Source organism: Apium graveolens, chromosome 1 (assembly GCF_009905375.1).
Source record: "Apium graveolens cultivar Ventura chromosome 1, ASM990537v1, whole genome shotgun sequence".
Lineage (NCBI taxonomy): Eukaryota > Viridiplantae > Streptophyta > Magnoliopsida > Apiales > Apiaceae > Apium > Apium graveolens.
Window position 1 is genome coordinate 38,910,622 of NC_133647.1, and position 19,878 is coordinate 38,930,499.

A 19,878-nucleotide genomic window follows, 5' to 3' on the forward strand; every position below is an offset into this window, starting at 1 on the left:
AAAAGAATTGAGAAAGGTATGGTTATATTAATCATTGTGGGTTTCAGATCCAATTCCAATTAAAAGAGATATGCTATACTAGTTAGATGCTGATTAAAGGTGAATTGTGGGAATTGATGATTTGGTTGATGGAAGTGGACGTATATGATTATGGATGACTTGGTTGATTGATGGTGTCGGCTTGAGTCCGACTGGTAGTAAATAGTGTAGGGGGGAAAGTGCTACCTAAATTTTCAGAAATTACCCTATAGTTAAGAACAAAGAAGTATATTGTCGTTCTCGTCAGTATTCCAAATAATTGTGATCTCGGTTCTTGAGAAAGTTGTTATGACCAAACTGACTTTATGTAATTGGTTTTTGATTCCAGTTAACTAGTTATCACTTGGTTTAAGTGATCATTTAAAGGAGTTGATTGAACCACTTTGCCAACTAATGGTTAGTTAAATGGAAATCGATTCCAATTAGATTGAGTCAAGCTCTAACATGATTTCCAGCTCCGAAATCAAAGCAATAAGAAATTTGGAAAGTAATGACGTTAACGTAAATTAAAAGGCCTAGTTCAATTAGCATGATGATATTGTAATCAGGTGCAAGGTGTGATCCAGAAGAATATGCTCTTTTTGATGAATAAAAAGAATAAGAAGTTATTGGTTCATGCTAGTAAGAAGAATATTTCAAGACCTGAAGGTATGAGATAAAGCCAAGAAAATATTTCATCTGCAATAGCGTTCCAGGAAGAACTTGAGCGTATACCCATATTGAATGACGAATTAATAAAATATTTGAATGTACACTTCTTTTGAATGGCAGTTGAATAGAAGTTGCTGCAGAATAATGGAAAGCTCACAAATTCAGGCATCCAATAAACGACGGGGATTGATGAAGTCCGCATGTGAACTCAGGAAAAGAGATGATAATCAATGAAGAGAAGTCAAACACGCGATTTGTGATACGCCAAGCAAGGTTAAGAAACTAGCTACCGAGGAAATTCGATAATTCTATTAGTAAGAATTTAGATAGTACAGATAAAAGGCTTCATTCCAGTGAGAACTGCAGAAATGACTTATCCAATAATAAACAGAGTAATATTACTAAGAAATCGTTATGTTTAAGAGAGATAATAAATAATAAAAATGAAGAACTAATCAAGACAGGAAGTGGAATCAAAAGGATGATAAAGAAATTTTATAAAATAATCCAAGATTTATGCAAGGTATGAATTTCAGTTGGGCCAGAAGTGATTGGGAAATGAAGTGGAATGTCGATAATTAAAGATGGAATTTCAGTCAAGGAATGCGTGTAAACAGGAATGATTAGACCAAGGTATTGATTGCGAACTGCTGAAGAAGAAAGTTGCAATGAATCTCATGTCAGAATTCTTTCAAATTAAAGTGAAATCCCGGAGGTTTGAACAAATGATTTACCAAGGTTACCTCAGGGAATGAGGTAAGAATTTCTCGTCAGTGACTGCACAGAATCATGCTGATATCAAAAGCCGGTATCGTATAACTTAATAGGGATAAAATAATAAGTAAAGGAAAACTTCAGAAATGTGGAATGAAAGAATAATGAAATAAAGGGTACCGTGCGCTATGCACAAAAGCGGTCATAGAAAAGAGAATGAAGGTATGAAGATACGCGTCGATTATCAGAAATTGTAAGTTTGAAGGTTAAGTGAACACAATGTACCAGGAGTATTGAGATAGTATGATTGTATTTATTGATAACATCCTCGCTAATTCAAGGACTAAGGAAAACTAAGTCGAACGATTGAAGATATGCTTGCGAAGAACTGGAAAATAGCAGCTGCATTCTTAGCTTCAAAGATATGAACTCTGGTTATGAGCTCCAGTGCGTGGGTAAATATCAAACCGGGAAGGTCCATTTAGAAACAGATGTTCCAAATAGAAAGAAAAGAGGAAATACCATTAAGATTGTTGCGAAATGGTTAAGAAATACCATTAAGATTGTTGCGAAATGGCTAAAAGAATTGAAAAAAAAATAATAATTAGAAATTGAAGAATAGATTTTGATCCGTCTTCTGGGTTATGCTGATACTTACTTTGTTGTGGAATATCAAAGGTGGTATTAATGCAGATGATTGATGTTGACTTCAGTAGGAAACGTGGTGAGCATCAAAGTTCGTATTGATATCTATTTTGATAGGACAACAAAATGAGTATTAATATCAAGAGACCGGATTTTGAACAAAATTCTAATTCATTCCGTTCCTAATTAATGTACTTTCTTTTAGATATTAGGGGATTCTCGCTTGATGAAGCTACTTAATAGTGATTGAAAAGAAATGGAAGTATGCTATCAAGTGGTGAGTAAATGCAATTGCCGAGATTTTTCTTTTTAGCATTTGAATAGATGTAGAACATTTCGAAGCATCAGACGTCATGAACTCAGGACATCGGGTGCAGACGAATAGGAAATGCAAAAGACCGATTAAAGATTCTTGAATACGATTAGAAACGATTATAGGTCAATTTAACCAAACAGAAGGAGACATGATAAGTAGAGAAGAACAGTCAGTGAAAATAGAAAGTTCATGAACAAGAAATATTAAATTGGAAAGAAAAGAAGGGTAGTGTAAATTGAGTTAGTCCTTTGAAACAGTGAGATAGATAGAACGATTGTGGATGAGTTGGTCTTGTTGTCACCGGTATAATGAATTTATAAGGCATTCATGTGTGTATGACTATGAAGAGTAATTTAGCTCTCAATGTGAGAAGTAGAAGATTGAATTAAGAGTTGCATGAGCAACTGATAAATTTGATGACGGCAGGAGACCGTTGAAACGAGGTTAGAGTAGTGAGTCCTAAGAAATTTTAAGTAGATACTCGAAATGTATCAGTGTCTGTTCTTTAGCATGATTCTGAGGACAGAATCCTTTTAAGGAGGGAAGGATGTAACATCCGGGAAATATCGTATAATTATTATATCAATATATGATTATTATGGGAAATATTATGTATTTATTTTTATCAATAAATGATTATTATGTGATTTTATGTGAATTTGGTGAATTAATTGATGATGGATAATAATATTTGGATGATTATTTATAATAAAATTTAGATATTTTAATTTCCAATTATCCACAATTAAATCTAGATAATTTTGGTATTTTTCTGGTAATTTTTGGACAATCCTACGATTTTATAAGGATTTATAGAATTAATAATGATTATTTTTACATAATTATAAAATTAATTTTTAGAATCAGAAATCGTCCCACTTCAACTGTTTTTGCGTTTTTACAACCCGAAACTCTTCCGAAAACTCCTTTCTAACCTAATCTGATAATTCTGAACACTTTTCATGTTTTGACTTTCTCGATCCGGGATACGGTTTGACCAGTACGCGTCCCAATGTGAAATTTTCGATACGCAAATCATTTTATATATCGATAAAAGTCCATATTCTCAAAAGGCGAGACATTATTACCTTAATTTCGTATAAAGTATTTTATAGAAAGCTCTGTTTGATAATTATCCAATTCTGATATTCAAATTGTATCGTCTTTTCAATTACTTAGCGGCTAAGTAACCTATTTTCGAATCCGATCTGTAAATGTAATTATTGAATTATTAAATAAATAAAATAGGTGATAGTTCTGTCAGCTATGTGTCATTGTGGTATAAATTGTTTATAAAATTAATTTTGTTGTTCTATAATTTATTATTATTATTAGGGGTTTATAAAATTTAGAAATCAATAATTAATTAATTATTTATTTTTAAATGATTTTCTGAATTGCACTTAACGGTAAAATTAGTATTTAATTCAAAAATGTTTCAAAAATCTTGAAAATTTTATTTTATTAACTTTAAAATATTTCGAGAATTTTAAAACTATTCTGACAATTTGCTGGCTTTTATTTAACCGCCCGCCTGTTCGTTAATTTGCAAAATGCAGGTTGGGTGCGCGTTTTAAAAACGATTTAAAAATTCTGAAAATTTTGTATTAGTAATTTTAAATTTACTCGAGATTTTTAAATTGCTTTTGTGAATCTTCGGATTACTTCTACCCGTAAATAACTCGTTTAAATATTAAACGCGGTGTCAAATTCAGGAATAACGCGATAAGATTACCCAATTTATCCCATTTTCTTCCTTTTTCCCCCTGTTCTACTCGGCCGCCTCTCTCTCCCTAATCCTCTCTCGTCTCTCTCTCAATTTCTCTCTTCTCTCTCTTTTTAATCTCTCAAAAATCTCTCATGTACTCTCTCCCTCTCTCAAATCTGTCTCTCTCACGATTCTCTACTTCATCCGTTTCTTTTCCCCCTGATTCTCCCCTCCCTGTTCCAGTGAGTTTCCTCCGGCCGCCGCCTTACTTTTTCCGATTCATTTTTCCAATTGATTATTGGTTCGGTTCCTGCATATTCGCTGTATATACATAAGTATACACGCATATTACAAGCGTGTGTTGTGTGTGTAGTTTCGATTGATGTTTTACTGTGTAGCCGGTTTCTTTTTCCGGTTGCCGCCGGTTTCCACTCCGGCGAGGTGACCGGGTGCGCGTGATATGCACGTTTGCGCGTGTGTTGTTGCCGTGTTACATGGATAATTCGAAGTATGGTTTTGTGTATATTCGAATTATTAAATTTTGTGAATAAAATTCGAATGAATATTTTGTGATTATTCGAATCATTATTTTAGTTATTCCGAGATTTTATCGGTGAAATTCGTGTCGGACGTCCGTTATAAATGGGAACCCGCGAAATTTACCGCCGTCGGCGATGAGCCTCGGCGAGCCGACGGTGGGCGATGATGATTTTTATCTGAGTCCTACATTTATAAATGAAATAAATTAATTTTGAAACGAAAATTACGAATAAAAATATAAAAAAATAAGAATAAAAGTAAATAATAATGAATAAATTAAGTTCGTATTGGTGAATGGGATTAGTGAAATTAGTTGTAAATTGGATTATTGCGATTGTTGGTTGTTGTTGGGTTGTGAAATTGACGTCGATTTGATTTCGACGGGTAGGCCGATAAATAAAGGAGATGCTGCCCGATTTTCGGGAAATTAATTCCAAAATTTCGGGAACGTAACCTGTAATTATCGGAGACGTCGAATAATCATATACAATTATATTATATGAACTGAACTGCGATTGAGACAAGATAACCGATAAATAATCAGTTACCCTGTTTTACAAAACGACGAGTATACGTATTTTCTGAAAATAAATACCGAACCGAGTTTCGAAGATGTGAACCATAACTGCTATGTGTATTTCGATAATACATATAAATATGAATCTAGTTATCAAATCGTATGGGTAGAATATGATAACGAGTTGATGTTAAGCTTAAGCGGTTATCTGAATTAGGGTATTTCAACCCTGTAGGTTTTAGACGGAAGACCCGAGACGTGACATCGGACTAGGAAGGATCTAAAGATTAGACATTGAGATCAACGAAGTTCCAACCAAAGGGTCTGAATGTTGAGATCGTATCGAGAATAGGATAGTAGGTAGACGATAAAGCTGAACGATCAAAGTCGAACTAAAGTCAATAGCGGTTAAAGCTTATTGAGGCAAGTATCTCTATCATCACTTATTGTTCAAGTGATATTTATTTTAAATTTTACCATGCAAGTATTGCTTTCCCTATTCTCAGTTTAGAATCGATAAACATATCGCTGAATTAAATAATTCTGTTTATGCAAGTATCCCCGAACTTTCTTTTAAATACTGCAAGTATTCCTAATTTTTCTCCTTAAATACTGCAAATATTTATTCGCTCCTATTATAAGTTCAGAATAGTTAACTGTTCTATATTTCGCTGCAATTACTCTTATTATGCCAGTTCTTTTAAATTCTTGTTCCTATAATTCGATTGCTCTCTTGAGCAAATACCCATTCGTTCGGGTTATTTGCGAACCCTAATTTGGGATGTTTTGAAATCAGAATGATTTGATATCAAAATACTCTACGGGCTGGATGATTTTTATGAGGACCAGTGATGAGCTGGATCCTATGGGCCGGAGATGGACCGGACCCTTTAGGCCATAGTTGCCTGGGTGCCCCATATGTTGGTTGGGTCTATGCAGTTGGGTATAGATCCGCACTATCTCTTGACTGATCAGCAGGTTATAGTGCATATGTTGGTTTCTAGTGTTCAGTCCAATTTGTTGTTGATCGCCATTAACGGCATTCCCTCTTGAAGTAAAATGTGATTATGGGTTAAAGTTATTCTTTCTTAGCCCTCAGTTTCGGGAAATTACAGTGTTTATAAATGAATTCGAGGTTCAGAGTGTTGCTGCAGCATTGGTTGCTCAGTGATATTTAGAATCTTGAATGAATTGGGAATTTCTTAATTATTCAACCCGTCCTTATCAGGCTGGTTTAGCAGGCTAAGTCTATGGAAACTTAGTCGATAATGATGGATACTGAATAGTTAGGAATTTCTTGAACGTCGTTTTATGAATAGTTAGTGCATCCCTTGCTCAATTATGAGATGATACCAGAAGCTATTTTGAAAACACGCGATCTCTAAAGTTCTTACAAAAATGTCATTATGTCCTAAGTGATTCATAGCAATGCAAATCAAATTGATTTTAAGATAACGAGATATATCCTTCAAATGATTTCGTGTTTCGCCCTTCAAAATATTGCAGAGATTTTGTCTGGAAGTTTTCAATAAAATTAATATTTGAAACTCAAATTATATACTTGCTGGGCATTTTTGGCTCACTCTTGCTTTGTCAATTCTTATTTCTGCCAGAAACAGATAAGGACTAAAGTGAATAGCTTTGATAGACAGCAGAAGTTAGAGAAGTTCCGTTGCGAGAGGTTGAAGGTGTTAGAAGAATGTGACAAGAGCATTAGTTCAAAGGTATATATACTTGTATTATAGTTGAAGTGAGTTATAGAAGGTTAGATTCTTGTTTCATACCATGACCTGTAAAAGATCCGGACTTAAGGGGTTATTTATTTATTTCTTTACTTTATGTAATAATGGTTTAGTAACACCAAATCTTGACCCCGGATTTGGGGCGTTACAATCATTCTCCTTTTAACACCTTTAAGCTCTGCAGTATCTTCACCAGTTTGAAAGATTGCAGCTCTGAGATCATTAATCTTTGCTTTCCTTAACTCCTGATCTAGTCTTATGACATAAGCTTTGTCAGATTCAAGATTGAATTCAAGTCCCTTAATACCAAGATACGTTCTGATCTGTGCAGTATTAGGCTTCATATCAACAATATCACCATTGTGATCTCTGTACTTTGGAACATATCTGCTGTCAGACTTAACAGAATAAAGCCTTTTCTGTCTCTGAATCTGTTCTTTTAAGTAGTTCGCAGCAGTCTCTGTTATTCTGTCATCCACTTGAAGTAAGAAAAGTACATGCTCCAATTCTTCAAAATACTTCAAAGGAATGACATTTTGTCTTATATGATAAACCCTACCATCTGTCATGAAATACAACATGATGTATTCTTTCAAGTAGGTATGGTAAACCATCTGTACAGATTCCAGTTGATTCAATCTCTCAGGAGTTGCTCCAATACCTGGTTCACTCAAGGAAGTTGGATCATCGGTAGTGTTGTGTACTCTTCTTTCATCAGCACTTCCCAATCCAGTTTTATCTCTAGCTTCCTTTCCAGTAACTACTCTTGCTTCAAAACCACTTGGAGTAGTCTTCAAAGATTGAGTCTGTTTTGCTTTAGTGAATCCTGGTAGGAGTGTTTTAGATCTATTTTCTGATATCAAGTTAACTTGAGCACTGTCAGAGGTTACTTGCTTCTTCTGAATATCAGAACTTACAATTTCTTGACTCTGAACAACTTGAGCCATGCCAGAGGTTGTTTTAAGAACTTTTCTTGAAGTCAGAGCAAGATCATCTTTTCTATCAGTAATTTCTTCTTCCTCAGGAGGTACATAAGGCTTGATAGGTTCACCAACCTTTTCTTTACCCTTGGATCTTGGATCTATCTGTGGTTGTGATCTAGCCAAAGTTTCTTCAGTATGTATCCTTTCTTTGATCACAATGTCTTTAGGTTTTGGAAGTAACTTTTTACCAGAAGCTTCAAATTTAGATGTGACTTTCTCTGATTTAAGTCTGGCTTCTTCTTCCTTTAAACTTTCCAAGTCCATCCCTGGATTTTCTTGAAAAAATAACTGTCTTGACATTTCCTCATCAAGATCTAGAAGTTCATCAGAACTTATCCTTTTACCAGCAGCAGAACTTATTCTTTTCCCAGTATCAGAACTTGTTCTGTGACTAGCTTGTCTTGATGTAAACCTTCTACCTTGACTATGACCACTACCCATTCCAGAGTTTCCTTGGTCATCTTTTCCATCATCCTTTCCTTGCATTGTCTTGTTGGTTTTGCATTTGGACTTAATTACCTTCTCCCCCTTTTTGGCATCAGCAGGTAATAAAAGAGAGATAAGTAGTTCCACTGAGGTCTGGATTTCAGTAAGTTGCGATTGCTGAGAAGCTTGATTTGTCAGAATTTGATCAATCTGAGCTTGTTGCTTCTCTTGAGTTTTCTCAATATAAGCAACCCTGTCAATGGTAGGTTGGAAGAACTTTTTCTTATCAATTTTCCAAACTTGTTCCTGTTTGATAAAGTTCTCCTGAATCTTGTGTAGCTCTGCATGAGTGTTGGAATGAAGACCTTGTAGATGTTTAGTACTCAATGCAGTGACTCTAAGCTGGGTTTTAAAATCATCAGAATGTAACATTTCATCAGCTTTAGTCAAGTGCTCAGCAAGATATAAAGCATTTGGAACACATGAAACTGAGTTCCATTCCTTAGTCCACTTCTGACCTGCAGGAGTTTCACTCCAAGGTACTGGTGCATCCCTGATAACAAACTCCTTTACCAGTTCAGACTTAGGAAGAGTCAGTGGAGGAGTATGTCCTGAAGGACCTGCTTCATCAGCATCTACAGTTGTAGCAGCCTCACCAGTATCTCCAACATTTGCAGCATCAGAAGTTAGAGAATCAGTATCTTCTGATAAGACAACAGTGTGAGTAGCAATGGAGGCTTCAGCATCCTCTAATTGCTGATCTGATACTAAGTTCTGATCAACAGCCATATCCTGATGCTTACCTAAAATCTGATCATCAGCATCTTGATGCAGAGAAGGTGTTGGTGATAACTCAGGAGTTTGAACAGCATCAGTAACAGGTGTTGTGGAAGGATTATTTGTTGTTGGAGCTTCTAAGAAAAGTATTTCAGGCACAACCAGGTTCTGAATATCAATTTCAGCACTTGTGCCTGGATCAACAAGAGACACAGAAGGTGAATTAGCCTTGTCAGATACAGCTTCCTGAGATGGAGTTGATGGAGAAGAAGTGACTGGAGCAAATTCCTTGTCTTGTGAGATCAGAGATTCTTGATCCCCTTCCTTAGCTGCTTCCTCCTCATCATCTGAAACCGGCCTTTGTGCCCTCTGTTTCTTGTACTTCCTTGTTGATTTGGATTCCTTGGGAGTTTCAGGAACTGTCATACGTCTAAGCCTCTTGAGAAGCCTAGAACCCCCAATTGCAGAATCCTTCTGAGAAGTTGTCTTCTCAGCTTCATCTACCACAGGTTCTGAAGAAGGAATCTGATCCTCAGAATCTGATTCATCTCTCAAAGTAATTCTCCTCCTCTTTTGAGGTGTTTGAGGAACAGTCTTTGTTCTCTTTGGCTTAGAGGATGTAGGCTTCACAATAGGTGCTGAAGAAGAAGGTTGAGCAGTCTGTGAAGTGGAGAGATAGGATTTGAGATAAGTTCTGAGGGTAGGTTGAGTAGAATGAGAGGTAGGTACTGAGGTTGATGGATTTTGGGTGGTTGGAGGTGGTTGAACATCAGAGTAAACAGATCTATAGGTATCAGGATCAGCATTTACCAGGATCTATTTTACAGACTTAGGAATCTGTAATGGTCTAACCATTTTCTTCTTAGTATCAGCATTTACCAGATCATTAAAGTACCTTTTTGCAACCTTAAAATGTGGGGTTTGGGTGCTGACTAACTGAGGTTCATCAGTACAATAAGTGTAAATAAGTTGACAGAATCTAGCAAAATAAACAACATCTCGATCCTCTGTCATCCTATCCCCAATAAAACCAATTAAAGCAGTTGCAAAATCAAAATGAGTTTGATTGATAATTGCATACCCGATGTGCTGACTCATAATGGGAATAGCATCAAAATTCGAACATTTATTTCCAAAAGCTTTGGTGATGCAATCAAAGAAGAAACTCCATTCTCTTCTGATATTAGCTCATTTCAATTGTCCAAGTTTCGTCAGACTCTTTTCATATCCCAATGCAGCTATAAATTCCCTAAGGGCTGAGTCCTCTGAAACTGAGAAAGTACAATCCTCTGGAAGATGTAAAGCCCTGCGTAATGTACCAGGAGTGACTACAAAAGATGAATCACCCACTTGGAAGATAATACTAGGAGTTCCACGATTACCACCATCATCAAAAACGCCAGTCCTCCAGAACCTCAGAACTTGTTGACTTGAAAATAATTCAGGTTGAGTTAAGGCGTACCAACCTCACTATGTGCAAGAAGATCTTGCACAAAGTGTAATTCAGATGGAGCTTCAGCATGATCAAGAATTGCAGCATAGTTGTTTGGAACAAACTTAGCTCCATCAATGATTAAATCCTTTGGTGCCATGTGAAAAAAAATTAGAGTTAAGTATGCCTGATAGGTGTTTGATATAATATCTGTATGAAAACAACGGAAATAGTAAAGTGAAGGAGAGTAAAAGTAAGAAGAGAGATAGAAGATGAAGAAATTAAAAAGATTAAAGAAATCTTCTCTCTGCTGTACTTATACAAAAAAAAATATTACCGTTGGACACCTGTCAGACATGCAGTAATAACGGATAGTTACTGGGCTCGAGAAAACAGTAATCATGACTTACCCATTTGCCGAGTTTCAAGGAAAAACTGTTCCATTTATCAAGGGAAACAATTCAAATTTTAACCCGTTATCACTGATTGAATTATTTGTCACTGCAACATTAATATTCTGAAAATAAATCATGTTAAAAATGACCGAGATAATGTCGATGAATAAGTGCTGACAGAGAATCAGAACTTAACTAAAAGTACAATTTAAATGGTCATCAGAATATCAATCAGGATTTATCAACTCAAGATAAAATAACTCAGAGACACAATCTTGAAGTAAAAACAATTTTCATTAATATATCAAGTCAATACATTTATGAAATGGAAATTACATCAATACTTATACAAGATTTTCCCTAAGCTTCTAATCCTAACATCAACAGCTTTAGTCCTGGCTAAGAAGCCTGACAAAGCTGAGGATGAAGAAGAACAGGAAGAAGACAAGATTAAGTCATCTTCCTCTTCCTATCTTCGACGAACAAGATGGCGAGTCATATGATTCGCTCTTGCTGACGGATAGCTTCCCGCCTTTCCTCCTCCAAGCGCTCCAGATGGCGATGGTAATCCATCTCGAAGAATAGAAGGTGAGCCAACACCTCATGCAGGACAGAGTTCCAGATCTCCTCAGGAATGGCTGTTATATGCCACTCCTGCTGCCACTCGGCACAACTGAGCTCCATTGTGAAGGTTTGTGTGTTCAAAAACATGTTGTATCGAACCATTGTGTTTTTGACAGAAGAAGGAGGATAAGTGTGTGAGAAGAATGTGATGGAAAGACTGATGTGAAGTGGTTGCTTATATAGGCAAGAGATGCAAAGATATTTAATGCTGACATGTAGAATTAATTCTACCTCGGCTCCCTAGACTTTGAAAAAGAATAACAGTCATTGGAAAGAGGAATCATGGTCTAGACCGCACAAGACACAAGAAACAGTGGACTGTTCAAGTACAAAACCATTAATCCTAATCATAGTGACTATTAATCTTCCACTTCAACATATGTGAGTACAAACTGAGACTGTTATCAAATTTTATTCAAAGATAAGCCAAGTAAAGGATTAGACTGAGAAATCAGAACTTAGACCTATACCAGAACTTAACAGTCATCAGAACATAATTTCTTAACTCGAAAAAGGAATGCCCATCTTAGTAAATCCTCATACAAGTTCTGAGTTATGGACGTCAGAACTTAATCATCAGAACGTGTAACTTAGAACTTGTCCTCAGAATTTGTGCAATAAGGACACACTGACTGTTTATCGAAAATAACATAGACCACCACAGAAATTGTCATCATTCAGATGGAGTGATTAGTGTGTGCATTAAGCTAAAAACAGACAAAGAGTAAAGTCTGATTCACTGCAGTACATCTTAGAAATAAGGCATAACTAAAATTTTGCTAAAGATCTGTCATTGTCCTGAAACCGACTGAAGAATGAGTTTATGCTTGAGTCCACCTCAACTATTTTGTGCTAATTTTATGCATCTTTTGAAATTCTATTTTACAGTGGCTTCTCAGTGTAAGTGAGTCACGACTATTTATCAGAATTTATGCTATTTTCAGAGTATTTCTCCAGTAATCATAGAGTGTGAAAAGTTACCAAGAAAATATTTTGCTTTTCTGATGCATATTTACTTAATACCAGCAATGCACTTGGTCGTCCCTTCCACATTTTTACTCTAGATCTCAAAGGAGTACCTGATTTTATTCTTTGATCTTTTTGCTTTTTCTTTTGATAAGAGAGGTCTATCAACACTTAGTGCATTCAGCAATTTTACTAGTATCAGAACTTAACAGATGAGTAGCATTATTCTAATTTGTGACTTAGTAATAAGATATACAAAGTGAACTTAACTAAGCTCAATTATCAAAATTTGCTAGTGTCATAAGATTTCCACTGAAATAATTACTTCTTCCATGGAATCATTTGTTTATTGAAGACTACTAGGTCAGTATCTAGCACAGTTATCCTCATAGGATTGAATAATTACTGAAACAGACATATCACTTATCAGAGTTGAGAAATATATATCAGACAACAGTCAGTACTTAAAAATATTTAACAATTAAGCATAGAATACACAATGAGATTAATTCTGTAAATACTGAGCATAAAGTCTGATAACACAGAACAAGTCTAAGCAGATTTAGAGAAGGAACCTGAAACCATTCCAAGTTCATTTACCAATCTTGTAAAAGTAGCTTCACATAATGGTTTTGTGAAGATATCTGCCAACTATTGATCTGTGGGAACAAAATGCAATTCCACTGTACCTTCATCCACATGTTCCCTGATGAAGTGGTACCTGATGCTGATGTGCTTTGTCATAGAGTGTTGAACTGGATTACCTGTCATAGCAATAGCACTTTGATTATCACAGTAAATAGGGATTTTGAAATATGTTAACCCATAATCCAGTAACTGATTCTTCATCCAAAGAATCTGTGCACAACAGCTTCCTGCAACAATATACTCTGCTTCTGCAGTTGATGTGGAAATTGACTTTTGTTTCTTGCTGTACCAAGAAACCAATCTGCCTCCAAGAAATTGGCAGCTTCCACTTGTGCTTTTCCTGTCAATTTTGCAACCTGCAAAATCTGCATCTGAGTAACCTATTAGTTTAAAATCTGATTCTCTAGGATACCATAATCCCAGAGCAGCTGTTCCTTTAAGATACTTAAAGATTCTTTTTACAGCTGTTAAGTGAGGTTCTCTTGGATCTGCTTGAAATCTTGCACAAAGACAGGTAGCATACATGATATCAGGTCTACTAGCAGTTAGATAGAGTAGAGAGCCAATCATACCTCTGTAGTCAGTAATATCTACTGATTTACCGATATCCTTATCCAGTTTTGTTGCAGTGGCCATTGGAGTGGATGCACCTGAACAATCTTGCATTCCAAATTTCTTTAGCAAGTTTCTGGTGTACTTGGTTTGACAAATAAAAGTGCCTTCCTCATTCTGCTTGACTTGAAGGCCCAGAAAATAGCTAAGTTCCCCCATCATACTCATCTGATATCTTGACTGCATTAGTTTGGCAAACTTCTTGCAAAGTTTGTCATTTGTAGATCCAAAAATGATATCATCAACATAAATCTGGACCAGAAGTAAGTCCTTTCCATGGTTGAGGTAGAACAGTATTTTGTCTATTGTCCCTCTGTTGAATCCACTTTCCAGAAGAAACTGAGCTAAAGTCTCAAACCATGCTCTAGGAGCTTGTTTAAGTCCATAAAGTGCTTTATCAAGCCTATAGACATAATCTGGATGTTTGGTATCTACAAAACCTGGAGGTTGTTCAACATATACCTCTTCCTCCAATTCTCCATTGAGAAAAGCACTTTTCACATCCATTTGAAAGACAGTAAACTTTTTGTGAGCAGCATAAGCCAAAAATATCCTTATGGCTTCTAACCTAGCAACTGGTGTAAATGTTTCATCATAATCAATTCCCTCCTATTGAGAATATCCTTTTGCAACCAACCTTGCCTTATTCCTTGTAATTATGCCATCACTGTCAGTTTTGTTTCTGAATACCCACTTTGTACCAACAACAGATCTATTCTTTGGTCTTGGCACTAGGGTCCAGACTTTGTTTCTTTCAAATTCATTCAACTCTTCCTGCATTGCTTGCACCCAATCAGCATCTTGAAGAGCTTCTTCTACTTTCTTTGGCTCAGTCTGAGAGAGAAAAGAATTGTATAGACACTCATTTGAAGTACCTGTTCTAGTTCTGACACCTGCATCAAGATTTCCAATTATCAAATCAGGTGTATGTGATTTTGTCCACTTTCTTGCAGATGGAATATTTTCTCTAGAACTGGATGCTCCCCCATGATCCATGCTATCTTTATTTTCATTTTCTGATGCTCCCCCTGAAACTATGCTCTCTGAGTTGGATTCTTCAGAATTAAGATTTTCAGCATTATCAGAACTTGGCTTATCAAAACTTGACGAATCAGAACTTGAAGAGCCAGATGCATGTTCTGATGTTTCTTGAGATGTGGTAGGATCTTGAGTATGCTCCCCCTGCATAGGTGCATCTTCCTTTAACGTAGTCACCACAGTTTCAATAACATCAGAGTTTAATCCGTCAGAGTTTGTAGTATCAGGACTTAGACTGTCAGGATTTTCAGTATCAGAATATGAGTCTTCATTTACAAATCTCAGCTGATCATGGTCAATGAAATCTTTAAGACCAGTGATCTTCTTGTCATCAAAAGAGACATTGATAGATTCCATGACCACTTTTGTTCTCAAATTATAGACTCTGAAGGCTTTTGTGGAAAGTGGATATCCAACAAAGATTCCTTCATCAGCTTTTAGATCAAACTTTGATAGCTGTTCAGGATGAGTCTTGAGAACAAAACACTTGCATCCAAATACATGAAAATATTTCAGATTTGGCTTCTTTTTCTTCACCATCTCATATGGTGTTTTTCCATGCTTGTTAATGAGTGTTGCATTTTGAGTAAAACAAGCAGTCTGCACAGCTTCAGCCCAGAAATAGGTTGGAAGCTTTGCTTCTTCAAGCATTGTACGTGCAACTTCAATGAGAGTTCTATTCTTCCTTTCAACAACTCCATTTTGCTGTGGAGTTCCAGGAGCAGAAAATTCCTGCTTTATTCCATGGCTTTTGCAGAACTCTTCCATTATCAAATTCTTGAACGCAGTGCCATTATCACTCCTTAAAATTTTCACAGAATCTTTGACCATTTTATCCAGCTGTTTGACATGATCAATCAAGATAGATGCAGTTTCACTTTTTGTGTGCAAGAAATACACCCATGTGTATCTGGTGAACTCATCCACTATGACCAACGCATACTTCTTCTTTGCAGTAGTCATGACATTTACTGGACCAAATAGATCAACATGTATAAGATGATAAGGCTCAAGAATTGATGATTCAGTCTTGCTCTTGAATGAGGATTTTCTTTGTTTGGCTTTTTGACATGAATCACAAAGACCATCAGGAGCAAATACTGTGTTTGGCAATCCTCTCACAAGATCTTTCTTGACCAGTTCATTTATATTGTTGAAATTTAAATGAGAGAGTTTCTTATGCCAATTCCAGCTTTCTTCAATTGATGCTCTACTTAACAGACAGATTACAGAGCCATCAGTACTTGTTGAAAGCTTAGCTTCATAAATATTATCACGTCTATATCCTTTCAGAACAACTTTGCCTTTAGATTTACTCACAATTTCACAGTATTCTTCAAAGAAATCAACATGATAACCTCTGTCACAGATTTGACTTATACTCAGAAGGTTGTGTTTAAGTCCTGAGACCAGAGCTACTTCTTTAATGATGACATTCCCAAGATTGATATTGCCATATCCCAATGTTTTTCCAATGTTGTCATCTCCATAAGAAACACTTGGGCCAGCTTTCTCCACAAAGTCTGATAGCAGGGCCTTATTTCCAGTCATATGACCTGAACATCCACTGTCCAGAACTAGAATATTTTTCATGTTGCCCTGCAATCATAAAGAACACTAATTATTAGTTTTAAGGACCCAGACTTGCTTGGATCCTTTGGCCTTATTAAGTTTGTTAACATTTGCAGCGGATTTAGCATCAGAGTTTATGGTAACATTTTTCTTATCAGAATTTACATTATCAGACTTTGAATCAGAATTTATACTAGAAGGAACAATGGAAACTTTCTTCAAAGAAGGTTTTATTTGATAATAATCATAGTACAAACTATGATATTCCTTACAAGTATAAATGGAATGCCATAAACTACCACAATGAAAACAAGGATTTTGTTGTTTGTATCTAACTGACTGACTCTTAACTCCTGATTTTGAAGGTAAGGAGTTAATATTTTTATTTTTCCTGCAAAAAGAAGCCAGATGGTTAGAACTTCCACAGTTATGACATGTTTTCCTAGGAGCATCAGGAACAGGTTTATAATCATTGCTTTTATTCACACCTTCCTTTCCACTCCTATTTTTCCTAGGTGATTTTACCTTGTTTGCATTCTTGACATCTTTCAGCATAGGCTTAAGCTGCTTCTTTGTCATTAAGCCTATGTTTACTTCAGCTGTCTTTTCCTGTTTTAGTTTGTCAGAAGTTAATTCCTCTTTAACTTCTGATTTCTCATTATCAAACTTTACAGTTACAAACTTAACAGGTTTTAACTTTGGCTTTTGCTTAACAACAGGCTTAATTTCTTCAGTTCCTTTATTATTCTTATTTTCTCCATAACCTAAGCCCTCTTTCCAATTTTCACTACTTAGCAAATTTTGAGTTGTTCTGCCAGAGTTAGTCCAAGTCCTGATTATCTCTCTTTCCTTTTCTAACTCAGTTTTTAGAGATTCATTCATTTTTAGCACTTCATCCCTAACATAAAAAGCATCATCTCTATCCTTCTGAGTTTGATGGAATATAACTAACTCTTTTTCTAAGAAATCATTTCTTTTCTTAAAAACAAGATTTTCAGAAGTTAATCTTTCACATGTTAAGGTTTGATCTCTATAACTAACAAACATGGTTTTAAGATATCTTCCCAACTCATTAATATCATCAGTATGAAAAGCATAAGTAGTCTGAGGTACCTTTGTTTCAGCAGCTTAAGAACTGCTCTCAGCACTTTTTTTATCAGCATTTTCCATCAATGCATAGTTCTCCTCACTTTCAGAGTCTGAAGTGTCTGTCCAGCTTTTTTGCTTTGTGACAAGAGCCTTGCCTCTGTCACCCTTTACCTTCTTGCAGTCAGGAGATATGTGGCCTTTCTCACCACAGTTATAGCATTTAACATTGGTGTAATCTCCTCTGTCAGACTTTCCTCCTCTGCTTTCAGATCTTCTGAAATTCTTCTTATCAGAACTTATGCTTTTCCTGGAAAACTTCTTTCCCTTCCTGAACTTCCTGTATGCAATCTTTGTGATTCCTTTCACCATAAGAGCACACAGTTTCATCATCTCCTCATCAGCATCAGTCTCAGGCAAGCTTTCAGAATCTGAGTCATCATCACTCTCAGAACTTGATGACTCAGTATCAGACTTTATGAAAAGAGCTTTACCCTTGTCTTTCTTTGAGGAAGCTGCTTTGGGGAATTCTTCTTCAGTCTTAAGAGCAACTGTCCTTGACTTTCCTCCTTTCCTCTTGCTTCTTTGTTCCATCTCCAGCTCGTGTGTCTTGAGCATTCCATAGATTTCGTCAAGAGTTATTTCATCAAGATTGTAGTTGTCTCTTATTGTCGTTGCCTTCAAATCCCAGCATTCAGGAAGAGCTAACAGGAACTTAAGGTTTGAATCTTCAAGATCATACTCTTTATCAACCAATGACAAATCATTCAAAAGTTTGACAAATCTATCATATAAATCATTCAATGACTCATTAGTCTTTGAGTCAAAGTGTTCATACTCTTGAGTGAGTATTGTCTTCCTGTTCTTCTTAATTGTGTCAGTTCCCTGACATCTTGTTTCCAGAGCATCCCATATCTCCTTAGCAGTCTTGCAGTTGATTACCCTGTTTGACATTACATTATCAATGGCACTATGCAGTAAGTGTCGTACCTTAGCATCCTTAGCAATTGATGCTATGTCCTCAGCAGTATAATCACTCTTCTCCTTTGGTACGGTCATTGCTGCTTCACCTGCAACTGCAACTGCGAGTTTGGTTGGTTTGTGAGGACCTTCTTTGATTCTATCAAGGTATTCTGGATCTGTTGCTTCCAGGAACATGGTCATCCTTACCTTCCATATGGGAAATTCAGATGGTCTCAGTATGGGGACTCTGATGGTCTCATACCGACTCTGAATTTGTGTCTTCGGTGGTTCCTCAGTTTTAGTAGGCTTAGTTGGAGTTTCTGTGTCCGACATGATTGTGTTTGGATCTTTAACTGTATGTATGTTAACAGATAGGCTCTGATACCAATTGTTAGGTCACACACACACTGTAGAGGGGGTGAATACAGTGTATAGTACACTCAAATCGAACTTAAAGAACTTAAGTAACAGAAAACAAACTTTATTGAAACAATAAACTCTGTTACAATATGGAACTGTTACCTCTCAGTGATGAACAAATATCACGAGAGCTGCTAGGGTTATATAGAATAATAACTTCGATAATGATAACACTTATAGTGTAAACCCTATGCCTGTGTTTATATACTACACAGTTACAAGATAATCGCTAATTGATATGGAATATAATTCTGCTTCCTAAAATATATCAATCAGATATCTTCTATTCCAAGTATTCCATTCTTCACGGAATTCCTTCTTCATGCATATCTCTTCTTATGTTTATCTCGATCTTCTTTCCTTTAATCAGCTACTGTCCTTATCTGATTTTCCTCCAGCACTTAAGTTCTGATATCTATTTTCTGATGATTATCTCCTGATAATATAAGTACTGATATCCTTAAGTCCTGACTTCCAGTATAAGTACTGATCAACAGTTAAGTACTGATCTATCCTGTTCACACAAGATCTGAAAGCTAAACATAAAACATATTAGTCATGACATTATCAAATATATCTAACAACTTACTAGAGAAAAACATTAAACTTGAAGAGGAGCAAAGCTAGCTATATTTAAAACAACGCATAGGTACCTTACAAGGAATGGCTAAAAGGATTCAAGAAAACAACAGTTGCAGTGATACTAAAATATTTTTTGCAGCAGCCAAGTTTAACAAGTGTAACTTGTAAGCAAAAGGGTGTTTAACTACAACTAAAGGTGGCCAAACGAACGATTTGGCTCGGCACGATCGTGATTCGGCTCGCAAAAAACTCGTATAACTCGGCTCGTCACGTGTCGATTCAATATTCGGCACAAACCGTGTATTTAGACGAAGCGAGCACGAGTTAGACTTTGTTGAACCGCAACCGGCCCGGAACCGGCACGCGATTCTGAACAGGCACGCAGTTCGGACCGGCCCGCGAATTGAACCGCCAGCTTGATTCATATACACTTGCACTTGATTCATTCTACTCTTTGATTAAAATAAATAATTTTTATTATT